At 43.6% G+C, this 27753-nt stretch overlaps 1 long non-coding RNA gene across 2 annotated transcripts in view; it reads right to left on the bottom strand.

Moving 5' to 3' along the window:
• Positions 1 to 27753, bottom strand: part of LOC117347762 — a 41212-nt gene that overhangs the window by 6163 nt on the left and 7296 nt on the right. The window contains exon 2 of one of the 2 annotated variants that reach the window (XR_004536830.1): positions 450 to 633. This is a non-coding gene — a long non-coding RNA (uncharacterized LOC117347762). Of the gene's footprint in view, positions 1 to 439; positions 634 to 27753 lie in introns of both variants that reach the window. The other variant, XR_004536829.1, reaches the window with a different exon arrangement.

Below are 27753 nucleotides of genomic sequence, written 5' to 3'. Positions count from 1 at the left end.
AAACCCTCCTCTTCCCTGACGAACTCTGGCTGCGTCTGGAGGGCCTGGAGCCTGTGCGGATGTGTGCGACATCACCCGCGCATGCTCAGAGGCCCTCCAGATGTGGCTGGAGCTTGTCGGGGCTTTCCAAAACCCGGACAAACTGCCGGGTTTCGGAAAGTCTGTTCGGGAGCCCAGACAATTCTCTAAAAAGAGGACATGTCCAGGTTTTTCTGGACATCTGGTAACCCTACACTGGTCCAATGATAAAACCCTTTGGACACTAAGAGTGTTAGCCAATTCCATTTTTGGAACCCTACACTGGATCATCTGCCTACATCTTTCTACCTCCATTTCCTCACTACTTCACAGAGCCACCAAGGTCAAACCCCATCACCCACCCCAATGACCCAGCAGCATCGCTACACCAGGGTGCCAAGGCCAACCTCTTCTCACCCACCTCCACTGACCAGTATTATATAGAACGATGGCTGAGTTCCAGAGAATTGTTCCTTTTTCCCAGTCACACTTTTATATCTTCATTTTCTTCTGCCTTCACACGAGGCCCAGCAGGTCAGTATTTGCAGAACAAAGATTTGTTTGTGAACCTGTCACTCTTTCTTCATGATCCATGTAATTGCTGCTGTTCCCCTTCTGTGAAAAAGCAAATAATAATATTACAAGTACTGAGAGCTGTTTCAAATCCATACTACTATTATTTCTATAGCGCTAGTAGATGTAGGTAGTGTTGTACAGAATCATACATCATGTCCACCTTCCCTTTCTCTCACCCATTCCTCAGATCTCTCTTATTCTGTGTTTTATCAGTGGACACTATATCCGCCCCTGGCTCTGACCTGCGATTCTGGAGGTTGGTATATACAAACTCCCTCCCACACACTCACACTTGGGGCCTGATCTGTATAGGCTTATCCTCCCCCCTCCCCCCAATCAAGGGGCTGCTTTATTAAGGAGTTTCAAGTTTATTAAAATCTTGTTATACCGCCAAATCAGAATTCAAGGCGGTGTACACCCAAAATTAAAAGTATACATATTTAAAAGTACAACGTACAGTGGAGGTTTGTTGTACGAGTTCTTAACAGGACAAACAGACAAACTGGTACAAGAGGGAAGCGGTAGAACTACATTGTTTATAAAGAAAGTACAAGTGGAACGGACATTAGGAAGGGGAACTTGTAGCAAGTAAATCAATCAGATTCAAAAAAAGATTGCGTCCTTAACAGGACGGTTAAACGTTGAAAGCGTCCTTGAACAGATAGGTTTTTAATTTGGACTTAAAAGTCTGAAACAGACGTGTCTACTCTTAAGTGGTTCGGAGCGGCGTTACACATATAAGAGAGGTTTTATAAAATCACTCAAGGTTACACATGACAAGAAGGCGCTTACTTTTGCACGGCCTGCCCATAAAGCACGTTCAAGGGCAGAGTTACGATTTATGCAGGTTCCCCTCAATTCCGTATATGGCACTTTACGTTGTGCGTGCAAATCGGCGCAGACAGTTGATTTGTGCGCACCACTGGCCTAATCGGTCCTGATAATTGACAATTAACACCTCACAATTCACGCCAAGTGACACTAATTACAGGTTATGCATACAACTCAGAAAGCACGATTCTATTAAAAAATATATTGCGCCAGTTGCAGTGTGCGAATTTGAAAAGGGGGCGTAACCAGGGGCAGATCACGGGTGCTCCTAAAAGTTATACGCATGGTTATAGAATAAGCCCAACCTATGCACAACTTAGGCGCGGGCATTTAGACCTGGTTTTAGCTGGCCTAAACGGGCGTCCCTAAATTATGCTACACACACAGGTGCTAAGTGCCATTCTATAAAAGGTTACGCGCACATTGTAGAATTGCGCTAAGCACCATTCTATTCAGCGCCAGATTTTTTACTCTATGCATAAAATCAGGCCTGTTGTATGTGCGTATGAGTGTATGTTATAAATGTTAAAGGATAAATGACCATTGCTTCAATCAAGCTACAATTTCTGACATATTGCCCTTAGTCGTAACAAAAGCAAAGACAAACTACAAAAAATGTGGAGCAGGTATGTATCTTCTTCATAAAATCTCAAGATCTCATCCTTCTGTTATCTTAAGATTCTTATTCATAAAACAGGCATCCATTTGATCTTCACACATAAGCAACCTGTTACGAAATATCCTCCCTGTGTCTACGAGAAAAGACCTTCATAAATCTGGCCCCAAATTAATTCCGACAAATATTTCTCTCTCTTTTCTGTTGTTCCTTAAGTCCTTGACACTTTTTATGTAAGAATTATTCAAGGAAGATTCCAGACCACACTTGCTTTAGATGAGGTCATGACTAAAGGGGTGGGTGAAGTCTCATATTCAACGTCAACTCTGGATATTTCTTAGTGCTCCAAGAAAAGATGCTGTAGCCTGCAAATAATCTAGTTTTCCCCAGGTCCAATACAGCTACCAGAATGCCCATTCTACCAGTGCAGGAATTGTTTTCTACACCAGTACCAGAAGATAAAGAGTCTAACTGCCGCCATGTGACACCCACATGTTGCAATGTCTCTGCTTGCCATGTCAGCTTTTATAAATATGATGCAGTGAGTTGCCAAAACTTCACTGAGTTTTGGGAAGGTGTCTGACAGTTCCTAGCTCAGAATCTCTTAACGTGACCTGTTGCAACAGTTGCATACCTCACCTTCAAGTCACCAAGCTCAGGAAAATTCAAGAACATTTATCTCTGGCAGGCAATGGGCCACTGGGCTCTCTGCTACATCATGATGGTTCTACCCAGAGGAAACTCCACCCCAACATCGGAAAATTTCAAAGGAATGTGCTGAAAGGAATCTCACTTCCCGGAATGACATTACTTCCAGACACTCACTCCCAAAATATTGGCAGCAGAAGCTGGTTTAGATATCATAAAGCAGTTTCTGGGGACCTACCACACAACAGCTAAGATTACTTCCCAAATATTACAACTGAAATTCGGGTCAGCAACACACAAAACAAACTAGATATGTAATCCACTCTGTGCATTCCTGTAGAGAAATTATTACTTTATGTTTAATTAAAGTGTAACACACTTTTAATTAAATTATAACAGAAGTTAAGGATTTGGGTTGCATGCATAGCACCTTCTACCCAAGAAAAAGATTTGGGCCCCCATCCACCCACCTACCCTTCAAAGTTAAATCACACTGACACATCCGACTCAGTTATGCTTACTTCCTACTGCATAAATGGAAGAAAGGAGCGATAATGAGGAGTGAAACAAGTATTCTGAAGTCCACCATGGTTACAAGAAATTTTATTGTAGTATTCATCATCAAGACAATTACATTGACCCATTTTATTATTTCACCGCACGGATTGTTCCTCTCCAATCACTGCATAACATCCTAGCTGCAACAGAGGAAGGGCTGAAACATGACTGGATTAACACTATATGGGGCCCTAGACAAACACACATTTGTGGGTCTTGCCCATGGCCCTTCTTTACTTTTTCTCAAACCTTCCTCTTACTCACAATTAGGGTTACCAGACGTCTGGGTTTTGAAAAGCTTTCCTTCGGGCAGGAGGGCATCCGCACATGCGCGGATATGACGCGATGATGTCACGCGCACGTGACATCATTGCGTCGCATCCATGTGCGGATGTTTTTGCCTGACGAGAGCAGGCAGTGGGGGAGCGGGGCTAGAGCACGTGATGGGGCAAAACCGGGCCATGACAGGGCGGATCTGGGCGGGCCTGGGGACGGGTCTAGGGGTCCAGATTTCCAAGACGGAAAATCTAGTAACCCTAGTCACAATCAATCTTTCCTTGCCGCCTTCCCACAGCCCACCCACAATGTCATTCACTCTTTCCCTGCATCGCCCTGAGGTTGTGAGTTCAAGTCCCACACTGCTCCTTGTGACTCTGGGCAAGTCACTCAATCCTCCATTGTCCCAGGTATGTTAGATAGATTGTGAGCTTACCTGAATGTAAATTGCTTAAACAATTCACAGGCAGTATATAAATAACTAAAATAAATAAATATTACTGCTATTAATCATTTCTATAGTGCTACCAGATGTATGTAGCACTGTACACATTATATACAGGTACTTAGTGAGCTCACAATCTAAGTTTTTGTACTAGGGGCAATGAAGGGTCATAAGGAGCTGCAATGGCAATTGAATCCAGTTCCCCAGGATCTCAGTCTTCTGCATTAACCATTAGGCTCCAGGGTTGTCTCCCCCCCCCCCCCCCCCGCCTCACCACCACCACAGTGATATTCACTCTTTCCCTATATTCCCCTCCAGTCTTCAACATCCTTTCCTGCACCCCATCACCATCTCCTCCCCCCCCCAAAGCCACATTCATTCTTTCCCTGCATACCATCCTCCATCTTCATCATCTTCCCACCCCCCCTCCCCACAGTTCCATTCACTCTTTTCCTGCATTCTCTCCCTTTTCAGTCTTCATTGTTTTCCCCCCCTACTGTACCTCTCCTGAAGCAACTTAGGGAAAACTCCAGGGTCCTGGTCTGAATGTGAAAGCAAAAAACAAAAGGAATTGACCCCAAAATATCCACAAAGAAGAAAATCCAGAGAAAACCAAAAAAACTCTGTGGAGTGACGATGTTCCCAAATGGACTTTATTTGAAAGTATCAAAGTTCCAAAGGTACACTAAAATCATCCACATAAAATAATTCCATCCACATAAAAGTAAATGCCAAAAAAACTCTGTGGAGTGACGATGTTCCCAAATGGACTTTATTTGTCGAAACGCGGACCGTGTTGGGTCCTGTATCCCTAGAGGACTAGGTCCTTTAAGGCTCTTATGTGGATTATTTACTTTTATGTGGATGGAATTATTTTATGTGAATGATTTTAGTGTACCTTTGGAACTTTGATACTTTCAAATAAAGTCCATTTGGGAACATCGTCACTCCACAGAGTTTTTCTGGTTTTCTCTGAATGTGAAAGCAGCATCAGCGGGATGCAGGTGAGCACAAGGACTGTGCAAGCAAATGCCTTGAACAGAGACGCTTAGAGGTTAGAGCAGTCGGCCAAGAGCCAGGGAACCTGGGTAAGATGTTTTCACCCTAAGGCGGCTTCTGGTATAAGCCAGAAATGCTAAGGATAGACTATCCCAAAGAGTAAACATGAAGGACAAAAGAATAAGATTTACAGGAATCTTTCTCAAAATATACATCTAGAAAGAAGGTGTCAAAAAATCTTCGCAAATGGAAGAGGCAACAGAAAATATTCAGTTCTCTCTGGAGCTTCAAAGGTCATAAAAGGAGACAAAATTAGAACAGTTATCTAAATTGTACATCGCTTTGAAACTTGATATTGCGATTTAATCAAATTTTTAATTTAAATTGTAATTTGAAGGAATTTGACCAGATAACCAAAAAGTTATCTAAGTGCCCTGATTATATGCTTTCTTCCACTTAATACACACACAGGTAACATTAGCTCCAATGTAGGTACCTAACCTTACGCAAACTTTATAGAATTTGAGGGTAAGTACTGTATATACAAAGAGCTAAAATGTACCCACTTCTGCTAGTCTTCTTACCCTTGGTACCCTGCATGACATCACAAAATATAAGAACCTTGTATGCACACACCCTATACCAGCAGATGTAGGCCTTAAGGAAATGCAATCAAAGTGCTCCATCTTTATTACACAAATTACATTACATTAGTGATTTCTATTCCGCCATTACCTTACGGTTCAAGGCGGATTACACAAGAATTGTTATGATGCTACAAAATACATTCGGTGGATTACATGAAAATTGTCATGATAATAGTAAATGCCTAATGAGTGGTTTGAATATTTTTGATTTGCTATATAGATATTGTTTTGGGTGAAGCTTGGGGTGGGGTCTGGTTCTGTTAATGTATTTTTTGAAGAGTAGGGTTTTTGTTTCTTTTTTTTGAAGGTTTTGTAGTCACATAACACAAAAAGACAGAATGGGGTAGGTGATCTTGCAAATGTGGAACAAACGAGAGTGGTCAGGGCACTGCAGTGCATAAGTTCATAGGTTGCGGTAAGCTGGCAGGGTTCTGGGCAGGAGGCGTGCAGGCAGCTATCAAAGAATATGTGGGAGTAAATATATGGCACACTTGGCCACTGGGAGATTTAGGAGCGCATGAAAGACTCCTCATTGCTGCCAAAGAAATGTGAATTAGTAATTTGACTACATGTCAAGACAAGATGACTAGACCTGTCTTGTGAACCATCAGCTGGCTGAGGGATAAGCAGAGGTTTGGAAATCCTCCTTTGAAAGTTTATCAATCGACGCCCATAGTACAGTCTAGGCCAGACATGGGCAACTCCGGTCCTCAATCCAATCGAGTTTTCAGGATTTCCCCAATGAATTTGCATGAGATCTATTTGCATGCACTGCTTTCAATGCATATTCATTGGGGAAATCCTGAAAACCCGATTGGATTCTGGCCCTCGAGGACCGGAGTTGCCCATGTCTGGTCTAGGCTCTCCACAAGACTGGGCACCTGGTGGTTAGGAGCAACGGAGTAGGAAGCAGTACTAAAGTCGACATGATGCAAGATTTGGGGTGGTGAGAGGAGCATACTAATTGTGGTTAACTTGATTGCTATTGTAGAGACTTTAAAATGTTGCTGGTTAAGTATTTGTGTATTGGTTACAAGTTTTGTGCAAGGTATGGAAGTCCCTTCACTGTGCTGGTCAATACATTTAAGAGAACCTCATCGTGAAGTGCATCACACGGAGGCAATGAAAGCACAGGATTAACGGACTGATTTCCTTAGGATACTGGCTACGGTGTCAGGTCAAAAGCGCGCCGGGACAAAGGCGCGCGCAGACAATTGAGCGCAGTGCGGAGGCGTGCGCCGCAGAAAATTACTGTTTTTATGGCTCTGACGGGGGGGGGGCGTGGGGGGTAACCCCCCCACTTTACTTAATAGAAATCGCGCCGCGTTGTGGGGGCGTTGTGGGGGGTGTGGGGGGTTGTAACCCCCCACATTTTACTGAAAACTTCACTTTGTCCCTGTTTTTAGGGAAAAAGTTAAGTTTACAGTAAAATGTGGAGGGCTACAACCCCCCAAACCCCCCACAACGCCGGCGCCATCTCTATTAAGTAAACTGGGGAGGCTCCCCAACAATACCCCCCCCGTCGGAGCCCCTAAAAACTGTAATTTTCTTCGGCGCGCACCTTCATCTTGCGCTCAGTTGTCGGCGCGCGCCTTTGTCTTTCGCCGAGTTGTCTATGAACCCTGGCTACTGATCTCTCACTATCACAGTAAGGTAGTTGTGCTGTGTTCAGTTTCAGAACAGTCAATTACTGTGACTAGTTTATATGTCAAACTGATTCAATATAAACTAACCTCTGCTTTCCAAACAAACAGCAAACTCCACGTCCAAAACAGAAACCTGCCCTGGGGTAGCGCACACCTGAAACCTTCCCTGGGAAGGAATCCACGTGCAGACAAAGGTCATGACAAATTGTTCCACAATAAGGGCCAAGGATCTAGGTGATACATACTCAGTTTTTACTAGTGTCTGATCCTTGATCCCTCCCAGTTGAAAACAAATACCTGAGCAGGGTGTAGGAGAGGCAATTCAGTCCCACAACTATGACAAAGTCTCATACGTCACTGCCATGAAATGACAACCATAACAAGGCCACCAACCCTACTGGAGAGGGAACGTCAGAGCTTGTGCTTTGCTCTGGGTGGCTGTATGGCTGTCACTTGATTCTATACCAAAAGTAGGTTTTTATAAAAATTATTTTTTTAAACAGTCAGGTGGTTTAATTCTCTTAGTTCTAACAAAACTCGTGTCCCCACTGAGATCAGGGCATTATGGAGGCTCATTTTCAAAGTACTTAGGGCTCCTTTTACAAAGGTGTGTTAGGGTTTTAACATGCGTAAAAGCGCCCTAAATTGCTGTGCGCTAGCGGCTACCGCCTCCTTTTAAGCAAGCGGTAATTTTTTGGCTAGCGCACACTAATCCGGTGCATGCGTTAAAAAACGCTAGCGCACCTTTGTAAAAGGAGCCCTCAGACACGAAAGTACCATAGAAACCAATATTACTTTGGGTGTCTAGGCATGAGCTGAGGACAGTCACTTGGCTGGGACTGAGAATGAGTGCAGTTATAGGAGGCTTACGGGCTCGTTTTCAGACTTTACATTTGATATCCAAAAAAACCTTTCTAGATGATATTGTTATTAACCTTTTATTTATTTCGATTTCTATCCCGTTCTCCCGGGAGCTCAGAACGGGTTACAATTGACATTCACAATAAAATTACAGGACAAAGGCATTCATAGAAGAGAAAGGTGACGTTAAAACGTTGAGAGTGAAGGGGAAGGGGGGGGCGCAAGTAGAGCACGGAATGGGAGGAGGGGTGAGATTGAGGAGGAGTGGAAAAGAGCAAAGGAGTCAGGAAGGGGGGCATGGAACAGGAGAATGGGAGGAGCAAGGAGAAGGCAGTTCGTTGAAGAGAAGGAAGGGTCTTCAGCGTTTTCCGGAAGGTCATCGGTGAGTTCCAAAGACGAGAGGATGAAGTGGCTGTATGAGCGTTTATGAGCTGCTTCCATTTGGAGGGTATAGGAGGCTTAGGGGCTCATTGTCAGACTTTACATTTGATATCCAAAAAAACCTTTCTAGATGATATCGTTATTAACTTTTTATTTATTTCGATTTCTATCCCGTTCTCCCGGGAGCTCAGAACGGGTTACAATTGACATTCACAGTAAAATTACAGGACAAAGGCATTCATAGAAGAGAAAGGTGACGTTAAAACGTTGAGAGTGAAGGGGAAGGGGGGGCGCAAGTAGAGCACGGAATGGGAGGAGGGGTGAGATTGAGGAGGAGTGGAAAAGAGCAAAGGAGTCAGGAAGGGGGGCATGGAACAGGAGAATGGGAGGAGCAAGGAGAAGGCAGTTCGTTGAAGAGAAGGAAGGGTCTTCAGCGTTTTCCGGAAGGTCATTGGTGAGTTCCAAAGACGAGAGGATGAAGTGGCTGTATGAGCGTTTATGAGCTGCTTCCATTTGGAGGGTATAGGAGGCTTAGGGGCTCATTGTCAGACTTTACATTTGATATCCAAAAAAACCTTTCTAGATGATATCGTTATTAACTTTTTATTTATTTCGATTTCTATCCCGTTCTCCCGGGAGCTCAGAACGGGTTACAATTGACATTCACAATAAAATTACAGAACAAAGGCATTCATAGAAGAGAAAGGTGATGTTAAAACGTTGAGAGTGAAGGGGAAGGGGGGGCGCAAGTAGAGCACGGAATGGGAGGAGGGGAGAGATTGAGGAGGAGTGGGGAAGAGCAAAGGAGTCAGGAAGGGGGGCATGGAACAGGAGAAGGGGAGGAGTTAAGGAAGGGAAGCAAGGAGAAGGCAGTTCGTTGGCACTGTTCAGTTAAAAAGAAGGAAGGGTCTTCAGCGTTTTCTGGAAGGACATCAGTGAGTTCCAAAGACGGGGATGAAGTGGCTGTATGAGCGTTTATGAACTGCTTTCATTTGGAGGGTATAGGAGGTTTAGGGGCTCATTTTCAGACTTTACATTTGATATCCAAAACACCTTTCTAGATGCTATCGTTATTATCCTTTAAACATCCGACAGGCTCTGCCTCACATTCGAGATTAGACTTTTTTAAGGGGTCAGAAAAAAAAGCGATTAATTGATTTTTTTTTTTTAAGATTTAATTTATAACATTTTTTTGAAGAAATCAGTAAATATACAATAATATAATACAATAAATAGTCATGAAATTAAAATTAATTGATTTACCACACTGCGTTAGCTTTTAACATAGCAATTAACATGCACTACCAGATAATTCATACAGTGACGGGCAACCATAGTCCGGGAGCCTCAACCCAGTTGGGTTTTCAAGACTTCCGCAATGAGTATGTACCAGATTGATTTGTATATACTGCTTCCGTTCTATGCAAATAGATCGCATGCATATTCATTGTGGAAATCTTAAAAACCCAACTGAGTGTGGTCTGCAAACACCATGGTTGTCCACCTCTGCATTAACAGCTAATGCAGAACAGGGCAGAGAATAGATTTGGGGGAGGGGGAGAGAGGGGGGCCTATACCTTACAGTTAGCATGATGGTACTTACCATGTATTACCTTACTGTGGCCTTGATGCACAAAAGCTTTCATGACAATCAGACTAGAGAATTGCACGGGGACAGAAATCCCACCCATCCCCGCCAGGATCCTCTCCATCCCCACCCGTCCCCGCCAGGATCCTCTCCGTTCCCACCCGTCCCCACCAGGATCCTCTCCGTCCCCACCCATCCCCATCAGGATCCCCTCCGTCCCCACCCATCCCCGCAAGGAATTACCTCCATCCCCGTCCATCCCCCAAAAAAGCAGTAATTACTTCTGACAGGATCATCAATTCCACAGTTTCTTTTGCTGTTTTCCTTGTGGAATCTCTTTGGTCGAACCCTTTTTTTGTTTTCTGTTCAGGTAATTAACTTATAAACCCCCTCTTTTACTAAGGCTGACGTGTCCATTATATTATATGGACGAACCCTGCTTCCAAAGCCTTCCATCCCCGTGGGAGTCCCGTTGACTAGAGGGGGATCCCCGTGGGAGTCCCGTGGGTCAGAGGGGGGGTCCCCGTGGGAGTCCCGTGGATTAGGGGGGGATTCCCACAGGACCCCCACGGGACCCACAGGATTCCCGCGATCCCCGTTCCCGTGCAGACCTCTAAATTAGATTCGCTAAAGCAGTCTTGATGAAAAAAAAAAAAAGGGTTCTCCTTGTCTGCTAACGGTCTTCATAGCAACGGTCCTATGCAAATGCATTGCGAGGAGCTCATTAATATTTAAATGAGCTCTCCTTGCAATACAAGGGGTCAGAAAAAAAAGCGATTAATTGATTTTTTTTTTTAAGATTTAATTTATAACATTTTTTTGAAGAAATCAGTAAATATACAATAATATAAAGGATTTTTTATACCGCTTATTCAAATTTCTAGGCGGTGTAATAAAAAAAGAAATATCTTAAAAGGAACAAAACAGTTGAAGTTAAAATATTAAACAAAACCATGTTAGGTTAGTAGACACATACAAAAGCATATATACTAACTGCACATAATTAGGAAAGAAGGGTAGAACTACAATGTCGGCATACTCCCTGAAAGCACACATACAAACCTCTCTCTTTCTCAGGTGTCAAAGTCGGTCCTCGAGGGCCGCAATCCAGTCGGGTTTTCAGGATTTCCCCAATGAATATGCACTGAAAGCAGTGCATGCAAATAGATCTCATGCAAATTCATTGGGGAAATCCTGAAAACCCAACTGGATTGCGGCCCTCGAGGACCGGCTTTGACACCCCTGCCCCGAAGTTGTATGATGAGTGTCTTGGATAAGCTTCATGCATGGTTGTGTTCTGACCTATCAAAACATTGGAGTTCACCTTCATCTCTTTGATATTAGACTGCACATCACCCAGCTCTGTAAGTCAGATATAGGCTGAGAACTATGATAAGATTTGGCGGTATATCAAATTTGAATAAACATAAAACATTTTAATAAACATATAGGAAGTCCTAATAATACACTATATCCAGATACATCTCCTTGCCCAATACCAGCACCTTAATCCATTACAGATTCTTTTTGTAAAATTATCTATAATATTGCGTCATACATATTTTATTTTATCTCTCCACTTTATATAAATTCTGTACGTATGTTTGGACTTGCTTCTCATAAATACACAAAATAGCCTTCTAGGAAGAATAATTCCACAGCTAGGCAATGATCAAATTGAATTAAATCTGGCCTGTTGGGGTCTATGTATGAGATCACAAAAACGTCATCAGTATAGCAATGCATAATTATGCCAAAGTCCTGTATTAGAGAATGACACGGTGACAAAATTCATCACCGTTCCCGTCCCCGCGGATAACCGCGGGAAATAATCCCATGTCATTTTCTAGGGTCTATTTCAACCTCAGTCCTTCTACACCAGCATTCTTCAAAGCAAAGCTTGCGGGTCAGTGGTTGTGGCCATTCATACTCTGATTCTTATGTGAGCTAAGGATAATGAAGCCATTGTGACATTACTGATGTGATTGGCTCTTAGACACTGGTGGAATGAGGCATTATGACATCACAATATCTGCTCTGGATACCAGAGACTGTCATTCTTTAGTGTCTATTTCAACCTCAGTCCTTCTACATCAGCATTCTTCAAAGCTTGCGGGTCAGTGGTTGTGGCCATTCATACTCTGATTCTTATGTGAGCCAAGGATAATGAAGCCATTGTGACATCACTGATGTGATTGGCTCTTAGGCACTGGTGGAATGAGGCATTATGACATCACAATATCTGCTCTGGATATCAGAGACTGTCATTCTGTAGTGTCTATCTCAACCTCAGTCCTTCTACACCGGCATTCTTCAAAGCAAAGCTTGAGGGTCAGTGGTTGTGGCCATTCATACTCTGATTCTTCCCTCTCTCTTTAAAGAATGACATGAAGATGGTTTCCCGCGGTTATCTGCGGGGATGGGAACGGTGATGAATTTTGTCACCGTGTCATTCTCTATCCTGTATCACCATATTTAGTGAGAAAAATGTTAAACCGTAGCAAGGCTAACACCCAGCCCTGGGGCATGCGACAGTGCAGGATATAAGGCAGAAGTAGAGGAAGGCAGCACAACGGTCCACAAGGAAAGACAAAAAACACTCTAATACAGCACCCATGATACTCGGTTAATCTTGTCAAGAAATCATGTTCGTGCAACTTGTTGTTAGTTTTGTTTTCGAACAAGATTTAAGGTCTACTAATTAAATTTAAAATAATGGGGGGAAAGGGGGGGAGAGGTGAATTGGGGGAAGGTAACAGGGAGAGTGCATTGAGAGATGTAATAGGTAATTTTAAAATTTATTTTGAAGAAATGATAGACATATGATAGAAAATTAATATGGTGAATTTTAATGTAATGACTATTTTATTGTATCATATTATTGTATATTTATTAATTTCTTCAATAAAATGTTATAAAATAAGGTCTACTACGAAGATATACTTTAAAAATATTGGAACTCTTTTCTGTGGTCAGTGAATCTGGTTATTTCCAGATGTGACTTAAGTCAACTCAGGAAAGAATTTTAATTATGAGAGACGAAACAAGGAAAATGGGAGCCACCTTTTTGCTGGCATATCCATGCAAGTGTGTGGTGAAGTAATTAGGTTTGGGATATTGTTTTTTTTTCTTGCCAGAACATCTTAGGTCCTTTTTAGATCTTCAGAAGTTAACTACTGGCGGTACATCAAGTTTTAATTATTGAAATTAAGCCGGGATATTTCTGTTTAAGCTTTTTTTCTTTTTAATGATTTTTTGTAGAATATCTCCTTTGTTTTTCTTTTTCTCCTCCCCTCCTTTAATAGTAGTCTGAGGAAGAGCTAGCATTTCATTAATTTTTCTTTTGCTTCTTATTTCTTCTAAAGTACAATTGATATGAAAGCAAGCACTGTGTTCTCGAAAAGTGCTGTAACTTGTAATTATATGTTAAATCAATAAAGAAAAAAAAAAACCCAAAAACGTTCTACTAGGCCAAACACCACACACAGATCAAGGGAAGTCACCACAACGATTCCACCTTCCCCCCTGTCAAAAGTACAGTACAGCTTGCACTGCTAGGATGGTTTCTGCTCTATTCCTTAGTCAAAACAAAAAATTGACATGGGTGCAGAACACAAAATCTTTCAATAATTTCTGCAGCGTGTTGAACAATCATTTTTTTCTGATTTAGATACGTAGTTTAAGTTGGAAACTTTTGATGGTTCCAAGATAGATTTTTTTTTCCCCCAGAATGTGGCTTACAAGTGTCTGATTCCAGAAGAAACATAGAAAGATGACGGCAGAAAAGGGCCACAGCCCACCAAGTCTGCCCACCCTATTGACCCACCCCACTGAGTCTGAGTGCTAGTGACCTAGTTCCTTAACTTGACCCTCGTAGGGATCCCACGTGGATGTCCCATTTATTCTTAAAATCGAGCATGCTGGTGGCCTTGATCACCTGCACCGGAAGTTTGTTCCAGTGATCTACCACCCTTTCCGTGAAGAAATACTTCCTGGTGTCACTACTAAATTTCCCCCCCTCTGAGTTTGAGCGGGTGCCCCCTTGTGACCAGTAGATAAACTTACTAATGAGGAGCACAGCCAGGGAAACCAGAAGACATATTATGATGTGTGTGATGAGGCCCAGAAGCAAAATATGGCAGCACCACCCACTATAAGGTCCATCCAAACTATCCAAATTCCCCTTCTGCTGCTGTAATGAACGATCCCAGCGTCTGAGTAAACAAACTGAGGTAACATCTCACCTCTTCCATCCAATAACCAGGTTAGCTAGAAAATACAGTCAAATGAAAACGATAATTAACATTAAAGGTACAACTCTGGAGAACTGGAAGCACCACGTCAAATCACTGTAGAAACACATCTCAGGGCATGGTTAGTGTTATTGACTCAGTTTGTTGGGGGCAAATGTGGGGATGATAAAGTGATTTTGAATTTAACTTAAGCCTTTTCCAGTACCAAAGCTAAATTACATTCAGGTACAGCAGGTATTTTCCTGTCCCCCCAAGTGCTTACAATTTAAGCTTATACGAGGGCAAATCAAAAAGTAAAGGCAAAATTCATTTAATGGCTTTAATAGAAGTAACTGTGAGCAATTGAACATATCACTTTTCCACATAATCCCCAAGCAAGATGACACCTTTGTGGTATTGTTCAACTAGCTTCTGCATTCCTGCAGAGAAGAAGTTTTTCGGCTGCTCCCGAAGCCAGGTGAGCATCGCTTCCTTTACTTCATCATGCTTTGTCTTTTGCTCTCCGGGTCACAGTGATGCCGCCAGGTCTCATCATCAGTGACAATTCGCTCCAGAACACTCGGATCTTCTTCATACCATCTCGGGAACTGGGTTACAACCTCCAGATGCTATTGCTTGTGCAGATCAGAAAGCTGTTTGGAAACCCATCACGTGCAGACTTTCCTGTATCCCAAGTCATCATGAATTATGGCAAATGCAGATCCATAGCCGATGTCCAAATTTGCAGCCAGTTGAGACACCGCTATCTGTCGGTCTTCTCTAATCAAGGCATCCGACCTGTCGATGTGCTCTTGTGCGCGCGAAGTTGATGGGCGACCAGAATGACCTTCGTCGGTTAAAACTGCTCTTCCCACTTTAAACCTTGTTACCCACTTGTAAGTATTTCGTTGATTCATGGTGCTATGTCCATACCGAGTCGCCATCTGATGGTGAATTTCCACAGGTTTCACTCCCTCTGCATGTTGTTCTTCGATGGCGCAATCTTGTAATGGAGCATCCATGTTTCTGACCTCAAGGCTGCCACAAGACTAAAGGCCGAGCGTTGCACTGTGCGTAGACGAACTATCCAACCGGCAATGTACAAGTGCATATGCTGCATTTCACTACCTCTGTTCCGGTTATCGCATAATTTAACAATTGCCTTTAATTTTTGATTCGCCCTCGTATCTGAGGCTTGTCCAAGATCACGAGGTGCTACAGTGCGATTTGAATCAGGCTTCCCTGGTTCTCAGTCCACTGCTCTAACCATTAAGAGCATTACTTCTCCACTTCACATAGGTTGAAGCCGGATCTATAAGAGAGTCATTTAAGATACATATATCTAGGATCTTGCTGGCCGTCAAGCTCTGAGAGGAAAAATGGAATATGTTCATGTTGGGAAAATCTATTCAGGACTTTCCAGTCAGGTGTTTACCACCACAATCCATGGACAAAGCAGGAACCTGGGGATTACCTAATTGTAATACTTTTGTCAATTCAAGTCAAGCTTGAAGGTGATTTGAGGTGGTTGCCACCTACTCTTCTAGACATCTGAGATTTCTGTAGAGTAGACCCTAATCTACCCTACTCCCTACTGCCCACCAACCCAGCCAGCAGATTAACCATTCCCCTTAACTGTATCCATGGCATCCTGTTTGGCTGTCTTGTCTGTTTAGATCAGGGGTGTCAAAGTCCCTCCTTGAGGGCCGCAATCCAGTCGGGTTTTCATGATTTCCCCAATGAATATGCATTGAAAGCAGTGCATGCACATAGATCTCATGCATATTCATTGGGGAAATCCTAAAAACCCGACTGGATTCCGGCCCTAGAGGACCGACTTTGACACCTGTGGTTTAGATTGTAAGCTCTTTCGAGCAGGGATTGTCTTCTTTGTGACTCTGTACAGCACTGTGTACATCTGGTAGCACTATAGAAATAATTAATAATACAATGATGATGATGATGAAAAAGAGCTGAAAGAATGCAAAAGAGAGAAATTGAAAAAGATGCTTTGGTTCTCTAGCCCTCAGAAACACTTTCTCCAGCTAATCTTTCCCTAGATGAGCCTGTACTGAATATGGCTGAAGGGTGTAAAGAGACATAAACAGCAATAATGAAACTAGGGGAGGAAACTAGGGTCAGCCAGAAGGCCATATACAGAAGCTTTTCTCAACCAATGTGCTGCCAGTTGAATTGTAAGTGTGCTGTAATTTCTAGTGGACTAAGACATGTTAACAGATAAAGTGGTGCTAAATACCAAGCAGTCCACTACATTCCTCTGCGCTCAACGGCAGTTAATGCACATTCATTCGTTAGCGCGCCTTAGTGCTGTAATATGGGTCAGTTCATTAGGCTCCCTGAAATGGCATCTTAGTGCTGACCTGTTTTGGGTTTTGTTTTTCTCAGCAGGCCTCCTATTCATTTTGGCCCGGATTCTCTAAATGGCGCCGTTGTCGGGTGTGAAAGGGGTAAAGGGAGAGATGGAAATGGTAGGACCACTGCTGCTTTGGGGCACTGAGGGAGGAAAGGTTGGTACGTCGGGACTGCTGCTGCCGCCTCGGGTAAGCAAAGACCCTGTCAGGTGATAAATGCAAAGGAGGATCTATGAGGGCCAAAAGGGTACAAAGGAAATGGTGAAAGGTGAGGTGGTAGGACTGGGATCAGTGGGAGGCAGGGTCCGGAAATGATAGAGGCGGGGCATGGGTGGGGTCTATTCTAGCACCCGTTACTGTAACGAATGTAACGGGCTAAAACACTAGTCTAAGTATAAAACGATAACTTTACTATACATTGTAATGCTCTTAAGTTTTTATTTTGAAGCTGGAAGCTCTGCCCATGCCCCTCCCATGTGTACATTTTTACCGACACCGACTCCACGGCCATGTATGCGCTTGCTCCTTTTGATGCATGCATGCAAGGAGGTGCCTAGCTACAGATCTGCCCTTAAAGGGTCAAAGAAATCCAAACCCAGCCCCTCAATCAAAAATTCACCTTCTCCTTCCCTACCCCCTCTTGCAGTGACTAAAGGGCTACAGGAAAGTGGCAGAGCACTAGGCCATTTGGGACCAACTTCTGTGAATCATGCAACTACAAGTTATCCTATGTAGTTAAAAGTAGCAGTGGGACCCAGGCAAATAGAGAGAGGATGGGGCTTGATGTTCATTTCTTTCTTCCTCCTTCTGCTGTCAGATCTTGGGGGAGGGGGTTAGTTATATCTTTTACCTATCACCCAAGGAAATGATACACCGGCAGACATGATCTGGAGCTCCTTTCAAGATTTAGAGTGGAACAATTACAACAGACTATATAACAAATACTCTAAATCCTATTGCGTTCTGGACTCATGCCCCCCAGAAATCATGAAAGCAGCACCTTTAGTATTTAAACTATCGTTGATGCAATATTTGGCTCATAACCTAAAAACTGGGAAGTTCCTCTCTAATAACAGTCACATAATAATAACCCCAATTCTAAAAAATCGAAAAGAATCTTCAGCTATAATATCCAACTACAGACCAGTAGCATCCATTCCGTTTATTGTAAAAATTATGGAGGGATTGGTACACACCCAACTGATGGATTATCTGGATCAGTTCTCTCTCCTACATGAAACTCAATCTGGTTTTAGACCGTTATTCAGTACTGAGACAGTAATTGCAGCTATTTTAGACAATCTGCGCCTACTGTTTAGTAAGGGCCTTAATGCCCTGGTTATGCAATTCGATATGAGTTCTGCCTTTGATCTAGTAGACCACGGGAAACTGCTGCAATGCCTAGACGCCATTGGTATCAGGGATGAGGTTCTGAATTGGTTCCGTGGCTTCCTTATGTCCCGCACTTATCAAGTACGTTTTAATTATGAACTTTCAGATACCTGGAGCAATCCATCCGGTGTGCCACAAGGGTCTCCGCTATCTCCATTGCTCTTCAACGTCTACATGTCCTCACTAGACATGCAGCTAACCCAGTTAGGGATAAAACTATTTAGTTATGCAGATGATTTTACGATCTTCATCCCATTCGTTAATTCTATCTCTGAAACTATTCCTAAAGCTTCAGAAGCCATAAACGTGATGGAGCACTGGATGACAACCTTTAGGCTCAAACTTAATTCAGAAAAGACAACTTTCTTCGTTGCTTCGCCACATCCGCTTGACACCAAATCACCACTATGTATCAATAATCTTAATTACCCTATCCAACCTACCATAAAGATACTAGGTGTAACTTTGGATCAGTGCCTAACCATGAGAGACCAGGTGGACTCCTTGATCAGAAAGGGATTTTTCACTCTCTGGAAACTCAGATCCATTAAAGCTTATTTCGATACAGCGGCATTCAGAACCCTAGTCCAATCCCTCGTACTGAGTCTACTTGACTACTGTAACATCGCCTATTTAGCAATTTCCCAAAAGAACATGCAGCGTTTATAATTGATCCAAAATGCAGCGGTCGAACTGATCTTTGGGCTGAGGAAGTTTTGACCACGTGACACCCTACCACCGGCAGCTGCATTGCTGCCAATGGAGGCGCACGTAAAGTTTAAATTTGCCTGCTTCTGCTTCAAAGCACTACACGGACTTGCCCCTAAATATATAACTGACCTTTTCGTCTTCTCAGCCAACAGACACAAGAGAAGCTCACATTCCAACTTCGTTTCCCCCCCAGTGAGAGGTTGTAAACTGAAAAAACACCATGAACATCTTCTCTCGCACCAAGCAGCATCATGGGGTAAAGACCTAGAACAATTACTTTCGCCCACTACTTATGAGGAATTTAGGAAACGTCTGAAAACACACCTGTTCCTAAAGTATCTAGACAACTGATCCTCTCTTCTCTCTCCCCTCTATAGCGATTAACTTGTTCTATTGATCACTCTCTCCTCAAAAATGGATTTCCTGTCCTATTAACCCTCTTTTCTTCCTCCCCTCTTAAAGTCAATCAATTTGTACCTTTGCTTAATCTTTGTAAACCGCATAGAACTTCACAGTATTGCGGTATATAAGTTATTATTATTATTATTACCTTTAACTGCTCTTTCTTATCAAGCTCTAGGCAGTGTACAGCATAACTACAGAACATACAATCATAAAAACAAATCACCCAGCTACTTCCTTCCCAACCCAGCTCCATGTCTCCTAGGATGAAATGAGAGGGGGGAGGGGTGGAGGCAACCCTTGGTATACGTGTCAATGTAGGATCTAACAGGGAAATTTGGAAGTCACCTATTCCAGCTCATTTTTCTTATAAATACGGGTTCATTTTTGTGATGACTGAGATATGACTATTAGTTTTGATTTTATTGTGTTAATACTGGGCTTTGTAATCTTCCTATACAATGAGTTGTCACTTTTCCCTCGGTATAACTTCCTTCTTCACTGTGTTGTAACTATTTCCCCATGCTGCTACATGGGCCTCTTATGCTATAAATCACCTTGAACCTGTACTGGATATCGACAACTTAAATATTGTACATGTTCATTTTGTAAAACCGCTTTGAAAATCTTGGTTGTATTAAGTATTGTAGTATAAAGTCAATAAATCAAATCACTCTGCTCAGATAAAACTCTTGCTCCCTGTTGATGGGAACTTGAGAGAAATTAAGGAACGACTGCAAGAAGTGATGGTGAGTGTGAGGGAATGGTTGGAGGGTAGCCAGTTAAAGCTGAATGTTCAAAAAACAAAAATAATGTTATTTCAGAGACCGCAGGTGCAAGAAATTCCTGGGTCTTTACAGCTTTGGGACACCCCTATAAAGCTCTCTGAAGAGGTTAGGGGCGTTGTGGTGGACTCGAAATTGACCTTTAAAAGTCATGTTCAGGAATTGATAAAAAATATTTGTTTCAGATTGCAACTTTTCAATAGGCTTCGACCGTATTTGCCTGCTGGTGCCTTTAGGGTCATTCTGCAGTCAATGGTATTATCGTGTCTGGACTATTGTAATCTTGTGCTTTTGAGCCCACCAACAACCCTGTTGTGTGCATTACAGGTTGCTCAAAACTCAGTAGTTAGAACTCTTTTTCGTTTGGAAAGGACTGAACATGTAACAAAATATTACGTGACGCTATACTGGTTGAAGTTAGAAGACCGTATATGCTTGTGATGGTTTATTTGTGAATGCACGGTCTGGCTCCTGCAAGTTTGGTGGGTATTATTCAGGCTTATGTCCGATTATCCAAGATACGTTCTGTCCATCATGGTGACTTGTTTCTGCTACCCGTAAGGGAATTGAGACTGAATACCTCACGTGTAAGCATGTTTTCTTGCAGGGGCCCCCAGGAATGGAATCGGCTACCTTTGTACATTAGAAAGTAATGTAATTTTGATGCTTTTAAGAAGTTATTGAAGAGACATCTATTCTGTAACATCAAATATGGGTATTAAGGCGTTTGCAATTGTGTAAGCGCTGGTAACTTATTTGTGTTTTATATGTATTTTTTTATTGTGTATGTTTAAATTGTGAGCTACCTTGGGAAAGGCGGGTTATAAAGAAAATAAAACAAACAAAACAAAAGTAGCTCCTTTCCTTAATTCTACTTTACAACACACCAGAGTCTAGTTCCCTAACATAGGCCCAGATTCACTATAGATAGGGAGTCAATCGCTGTTGGCCAATTCCTGGCCGATTTTAAAACAGTACCCCACCCCTACCGCTGCCCAACACCACTACTGCTTCAAAATTATGCCATAGCAATAGCCAATCAGGGACCTCCTTAGGCTATTCCTAAGGAAACCCCTGATTGGCTTAGGTGCCTGAGACAATCAGGGCCTTAGGCCCCTCCCCGTGCATCATATGATGCACAGGGGCGGGGCCTAAGGCCTCAGACGTGTCACTGGAGTCATCAGAGCAGGAGGGACTGAGCACCCCTCCTGCTCCGTTACAGGTACGGGGGGAGGGGACCAAGAACGGGGATGGGGTGTCTGGTGGCAGGAGGGAGTCGGCATCCCTCCTGCCATTTGGTTTCTTTTTTTTGGGGGGGAGTCAGGAGTGGGAATCCCTCTGGCCATAAGTGGCGACGGCAGTGGGCAGCGGCACAGGGGGGTACTTTTGTCAGGATAAAACCAAGGGCTCGCAATGGAAAGGAAAGGAAAAAGCGCATTGCGAGCCCGTGGTTTAAATTTTACAGTATGGGGTTGTAAGGGTGGTAGAGGGCAGGAGAGTTGGCAAGGATAGTAAGCGACTGGTCCTCACACTTTGGATCGGCAAACCCAATCGATGTTTTAGTGAATCGATGGTTTCCTACTTTTGCATGCCATTTCCCCTCATTTGCATGGGTGGATCAGATCGGGTAGGAGATTTGATCAGAAGCAGTTTAGTAAATCAAATCGGGGAACGATCGCAAAACCAGTAAAACTGGTTTTGCGATTGGAGGGATCAGTGAATCTAGCCCATAGCCTTTGATGAAATTAGCCCAATGCCTTTTCTCATTTTGTCTTGATTAAATTATAATTCCCGCATAGCAGGGGCAAGCTGTACAGTGGTATTTTCTTTTTTCTTACACATATTTTATCACAGCAGTAGTATAAAGAAAGTATTAAAGCAGTCATGCAACATTAAAGATGAAAGAATGATGGCGGAAGACTGAGAAAAAGGACAAAGGAAGCAGTGCCTTTTTAAAAAAAGCTTTTTTTTTTTGTTTGCCTTGTTTGTAGCTTAAAGGAAAATAGGTGGGGAGCAGCCAGGACAGTTTTATTTCAAAGAAATAAACAGCGTCCGGATAACGAAACAGACACAGCCGCGGTAGCAATGCCTGCTGCAGTAGATACACTGAAGCCCATTCAGTTCCTACGGCCTTCAATGCATTTGCCACAGCAGCATCGCTGGTACGGCTTCGTAAAAGGGGCTCTAAGCTTCAAATTTATTAAAATTTTGATAAAACGCAAATCAAGATTTCTAAGCGTTTTACATTTTGTATTAAAAAGGGGAAAACAATGAACAAATGAGTACAGACTAAACAATACATCACAAACGTGAAACAATAGGAAAGTGGGGAGAATACAATTTAAAAGTAAAGAGAACAAGAAGGGAAGCTAGGGGGATACAGATTATTAAATAGCCTTGGCTGATTCCAAGTCTCTTCAACAGTTATATGCATCTCGGAAGAGAAAGCACTTTAAATTTCCCTTAAATTTATCTAGATTTTTTTTTTCCGTCCTAATATGAAGTGGTAGGGAATTCCATACTGTAGGGGCCTTAATTGCAAATGAAGTGGCCCGACGCGTGCAGATAATTTTCAGGGATGGTGTATAAAGAAGATGTTGAGATGAAGATCTTAAGACTCCTGAAGGTTTATGTGGAATAAGGAGCTTGTGGATGAAGGCCAGTTCATTAGTATTTTGTGACTTGAAAGAAAGAATAGCTTTTTTATATATAATTCAATGCGGAATTGGTAGCCAATGTGCACTTTTCAGCACAGGAGTAACATGGCTATCCACATGGCTGTTAGTAATAATTATTATGGCTGTATTTTGTATCAACTGTAGACGGCGAATACTTTTTGGGCACATACCCTTATATAACGCATTACAGTAGTCAAGTTTGGACATAATAAGAGAGTGAATTAGAATGTTGAGGGATTGCTAAAAAGTGGCCTGTGCTATGACTAGCATGTAGATCAGAGGTGTCCAACCTTTTGGCTTCCCTGGGCTGCATTGGCCCCCCAAAATTTTCTGGGGCCGCGCAAATGCTGTAGCAAGACAGAGGAGGGAGCTGGCAAGACAGTAAACACCCGGGGGCAGCAGAGGAAAACACTGCATCGCCCTCGACTGGGGCCGCACAAAGTACTTCACGGGGCCGCAGGTTGGACACCCCTGATGTAGATTTTCCCATGCGCCGAGGCCAATTTCAGCAGGGTTATGAAATGGCAACATTTTCAATGTCTTCAATTAATGGCCATTTCCCAATTTGTGCGGAAACCCTTACCAACACCTGTTTTCTAGGTGGTAATGGCTCTTGTGCTAATCATATGCTAATCAGTTAGCATATGGCAATGTGGCAGCTCTAACCAATTAGCGCTAGGAACGTTTACTTTATGCCTCCAAACATGGGGGCCAGCGCTACAAAATAAAGAGTATTTTATAGCGTGTGCAGATCTGAAGACTACTTAAGCCATCTGACAACGTGTGGCGTAGTGGTTAAAGATACAGCCTCAGCATCCTGAGGTTGTGGGTTCAAACCCAAGCTGCTCCTTGTGACTCTGGGCAAGTCCTCCCTATTGCCCAGGTACATTAGAGAGATTGTGAGCCTCCTGGGACAGAGTAAAATGTTTGAGTACCTGAATAAATTCATGTAAACCGTTCTGAGCTTCCTAGGGAGAATGGTTTAGAAAACTGAATAAATAAATAAATATTGCGGGAAGCCTGAGCGTACCCTAAGGAGGAAGATTTTAGCCTGCGGTAAGAACGTGCAAGTGCTTACCACAGCTTAATAAAAAGGATTCCTTAAATAGGAAAAGACTGGCTTAGACACAGCACAGGAACATATCAGATGACCACGGGGAGGCAGCAGTGGCTGTTCTGATGCCTACTGCGAGTTGCTCAAAAGAGCGTCGGAGTGGCTTAGTGGTTAGAGCAGAGGCCTCAGCAACCTGAGGTTGCGAGTTCAATTCCCACTGCAGCGCCTTGTGACTCTGGGCAAGTCACTTAACACTTCACTGCCCAGGTACCTATCTAAAATATGTAAATCACTTTGATTGTAACTACACACAAAAAAAGCAGTATATCAAGTCCCATCCCCTTTACTCTTTAAAAACGTGTACGAGATCTTCCATACCCTCACAGCAAACTGTGGAAAACCTAACAGCGCCCCAATGACTTGGATCTGCCACAGGATTTTTGACCCAACTATCCAATTCATGCTGAGAGGTTTTGACCACATTACCAGGCCACATACACTAGTTACCTATCACACGGATGATTTCGTTTTAAAATTGTATCCCTTGTTTATAGGGTTTTGAATAAGGATGTTCCTGCCAAGGTTAGTTCGCTGCTTCAGCTTTATCAACCTGTGCATGTTTACGATCTGCTGAAAAACGACGAGTGAGAGTTCCTTCATTTCATCAGGTCAGGTAAAAAAGAACAAAAACTATAGATCACCATTCTTTTGTGTTGCTTGTGCATCTTTGAGGAATACCTTACCGCTGGCGTTGTGAAATATTGCTCCTTATCCACATTTCAGAAAATATTTGAAGGCTTATTTATCTGTTTGTAAAAGCCTTTAAGTAAGATTATTTTAAGGGATTCATTATTGATTTTGTTTTATAACTTGTTTGTTTAGTTGTGATGACATATTTTGTAATTAAGATTTTATGATTTATGTTTATATATCAGCTATTATTATGTATGCAGAATTGTCATTTCCTCAGAATAGTAGATTATGAAGGATATTCATTTTTTAAGTACGTAAAATAAATAAATCCTACCATCTGACAACAGAGGGATGACCTGAGCAGGCTGCGTGAGCAGTGCAACTGTACGAAGTGCAAGGGAGATGGATTTCTTTCTTTTTTTTTTTTTTTTTGCCTCCGTTGTCTCCACTGTGGCAACTATATTGCACTGGGCAGGGCGGAGATTCTAAAAAGCACAGTGCACGATTCCAGCTCAGGATGCATCTAGACCTGAGCATCTTAAACACTATCTCCCTCTTTTACAAAGGTGCGCTATGCTTTTTAGCGCACACTAAATATTATCACGCGCTACACACTAGCACGTGCATGTTATCCTATGGATGCGTTGACGGTTAGCGCACACGTTAATTCCATGTGTGCTAAATCTGCACTAAATCGCTTAGCGTGCCTTTGTAAAAGAGGGCCTATTCTCTCTCTATCATTTTCCAATTTAATTTTTCTTCCTTCACCCTCTTTCCCCCTATAATGTCTTATTATATACTAGTCTTAAGCCCGTTACATTAACGGGTGCTAGAATAGATCTGTCTGTCTGTCTGTCTGTGTTTCTTTATCTCTCTCTCCTTGGCCGCTGTCTGTATCCTTCTGTCTCCCCCCCCCCCCACCCTGAGCAAAGCTGTCTGCCCCCAGAACACACCTCCCCCCAAAGCAGCCACCTTTCCCTCTCCCTAACTGTCTCTCCATGGTCCTCTTCTGTCGTCGTCCCCCAAAGCAAAGCTGTCTGTCCCCAGCATACCTCCCCCCAAAGCAGCCCCCTTTCCCTGTCCCTATCTCTCCATGGCCCCTTCTTTCTCCCCCAGCACACCCTTCCCCCCCAAAGCAGCCCCCTTTTCCTCTCCCTGTCTCTCCATGGCCCCTTCTGTCTTCCCCCAGAGCAAAGCTGTCTGTCCCCAGCACACCTCCCCACAAAGCAGCCCCCTTTCCCTCTCCCTGTCTCTCCATGGCCCCTTCTGTCTTCCCCCTGCCCCCCCCGAGCACAGCTGTATGTCCCAAGCACACCCCTCCCCCCCAAAGCAGCCCCCTTTCCCTCCTCCTGTCTCTCCATGGCCCCTTCTGTCTTCCCCCTCCCCCCCTCCGAACACACCTGTCTGTCCCAAGCACACCCCTCCCCCAAAGCAGCCCCCTTTCCCTTTCCCCTTGCCCCCCCCCCCTGTATTGGCCCCATTCTTACCCTCCCTCCATCCCGGCATCTTCTGGCCTGCTCCTCTTCAAAGCAGCCTGCGATCGTGGTGGTCGGCTTTAGCGAACATAGCAGGCCGCTCTCCAACTTGGTAGCACATTCCCTCTGACGCGATCCCGTGCGTCAGAGGGAGCGTGCTACTGAGGTTGGAGAGCGGCCTGCGAGGTTCTTTAAAGCCGGCCCTGATCGCAGGCTGTTCTGAAGAAGAGGATCAGCGGCGGCGGCAGCGTCGAGTTTGGGCGGGAGGTGACACGGCGAGGACACGGGCAGAGAGAGAGGGCAGGCGGCGAGTGAGGGCGGATGGGCGCTGAGGACAGGTTCTCCTGCTCCATGGCGGTGGGCAGGACTGCAGGAAGACGTGAGTGTGGCGGCAGCGGCAACCCCGACTCCTTCTTCTGCACGGAGGTGGAGAGCGGCTTGCGAGGTTCGCTACAGCAGCTGGCGAACCTCAGCAGGCCGTTTTGAAGAGGAGCGGGAGAGAGGAGTCGCTGGTGTCTTCTGCACAGTCACATGCAGGCGCCGTGAGGACTGGCACAGAAGCACACCTCACGCCACCAGGAATCACAATTTTTGAAAAGTGCATGCGCGCTTAGCCTTTTATTATTATTGATTAATGAGGCTAAATGATAGGAAAGAGACATAGAACTAAATGATCATTTCTATCAGCGGATAAAAGATCAGAGGCATGATCAGTACCGGGACCAGTGCTTTTTAATGTGTTTCTAAATAATCTAGAAAAGGGAGCGACAACATATGATGAAATATGCTATAAGACATAAAATTATTCAGAAGTTAAGTCAAGAGCCAACAGTGAGGCATTATAGGAGGAACCTGCAAAACTGAGGAACTGGGCAGCTAAATAGCAAATAAATTAACAATTATGTTTATTTTAAAATGTACCATCTTATCTGACAAACAAGACAAGTCACGTATACAATCAAAAATATCACAAGGGTAGATGTTCTCAAATGCGATGCAGTGCATATTGGGGGCCAAAATTAAGGACTCCTTTTACAAAGGCGCATTAGGGTCTTAATGCGCATAATAGCACGTGCTAAAATGCCCCGCACGCTAGCCGCTACCACCTCCTCTTGAGCAGGCGGTAGTTTTTCGGCTAGCGCGCGCTATAGCATGCGCTAATCTGGTGCTTGCGCTAAAAACACTAGCGCACATTCGTAAAAGGAGCCCTAGGTTAACACAATGTTGAGTTCTGTATGAGGTAGCTAAGAGGAGACACGATAGAAGTCTACAAAATCACGAGTTAGGATGGAAAACTGAGCTGGCTTAACCATTAGTCAAATCAGTTGGCTGCCTGGGTTGACTAATGGTTCTGGGATTAGTAAAGAGCAGCTATAGTCAAAGCAAAATAATAGATCCTGACAGTTATACACCTCAAAGAACCATGGAGGCTAGAAGAGGAGTAGGCGGGGGAGGGGGCAGAGAGGAGAAAAGATGCCACCATGCACTTAGGAAGACCGCACTCAGGGAAGACCCCCCCCCGCACCCTTACTATGCCACTGGGTCTATGCAGTGAAACCTCAACTGCGTCAAGACATCCATCGTTTTGCCAGCCTTGTGAGCAAGTGCATAGAAACATAGAAGATGACGGCAGAAAAGGGCTATAGCCCATCAAGTCTGCCCACTCCACTGACCCACCCCATTAAGTCTGAGTGCTGATGACCTAGTTCCTTAGCTCGACCTTCGTAGGGATCCCACGTGGATGTCCCATTTATTCTTAAAGTCGAGCACGCTGGTGGCCTGGATCACCTGCACCGGAAGTTTGTTCCAGTGATCTACCACCCTTTCTGTGAAGAAGTACTTCCTGGTGTCTCCACTAAATTTCCCTCC

This window comes from Geotrypetes seraphini, chromosome 13, assembly GCF_902459505.1.
Source record: "Geotrypetes seraphini chromosome 13, aGeoSer1.1, whole genome shotgun sequence".
Classification (NCBI taxonomy): domain Eukaryota; kingdom Metazoa; phylum Chordata; class Amphibia; order Gymnophiona; family Dermophiidae; genus Geotrypetes; species Geotrypetes seraphini.
Note: the sequence above shows the minus strand (reverse complement) of the source record. Positions and strands in the feature narration are given on the sequence as shown.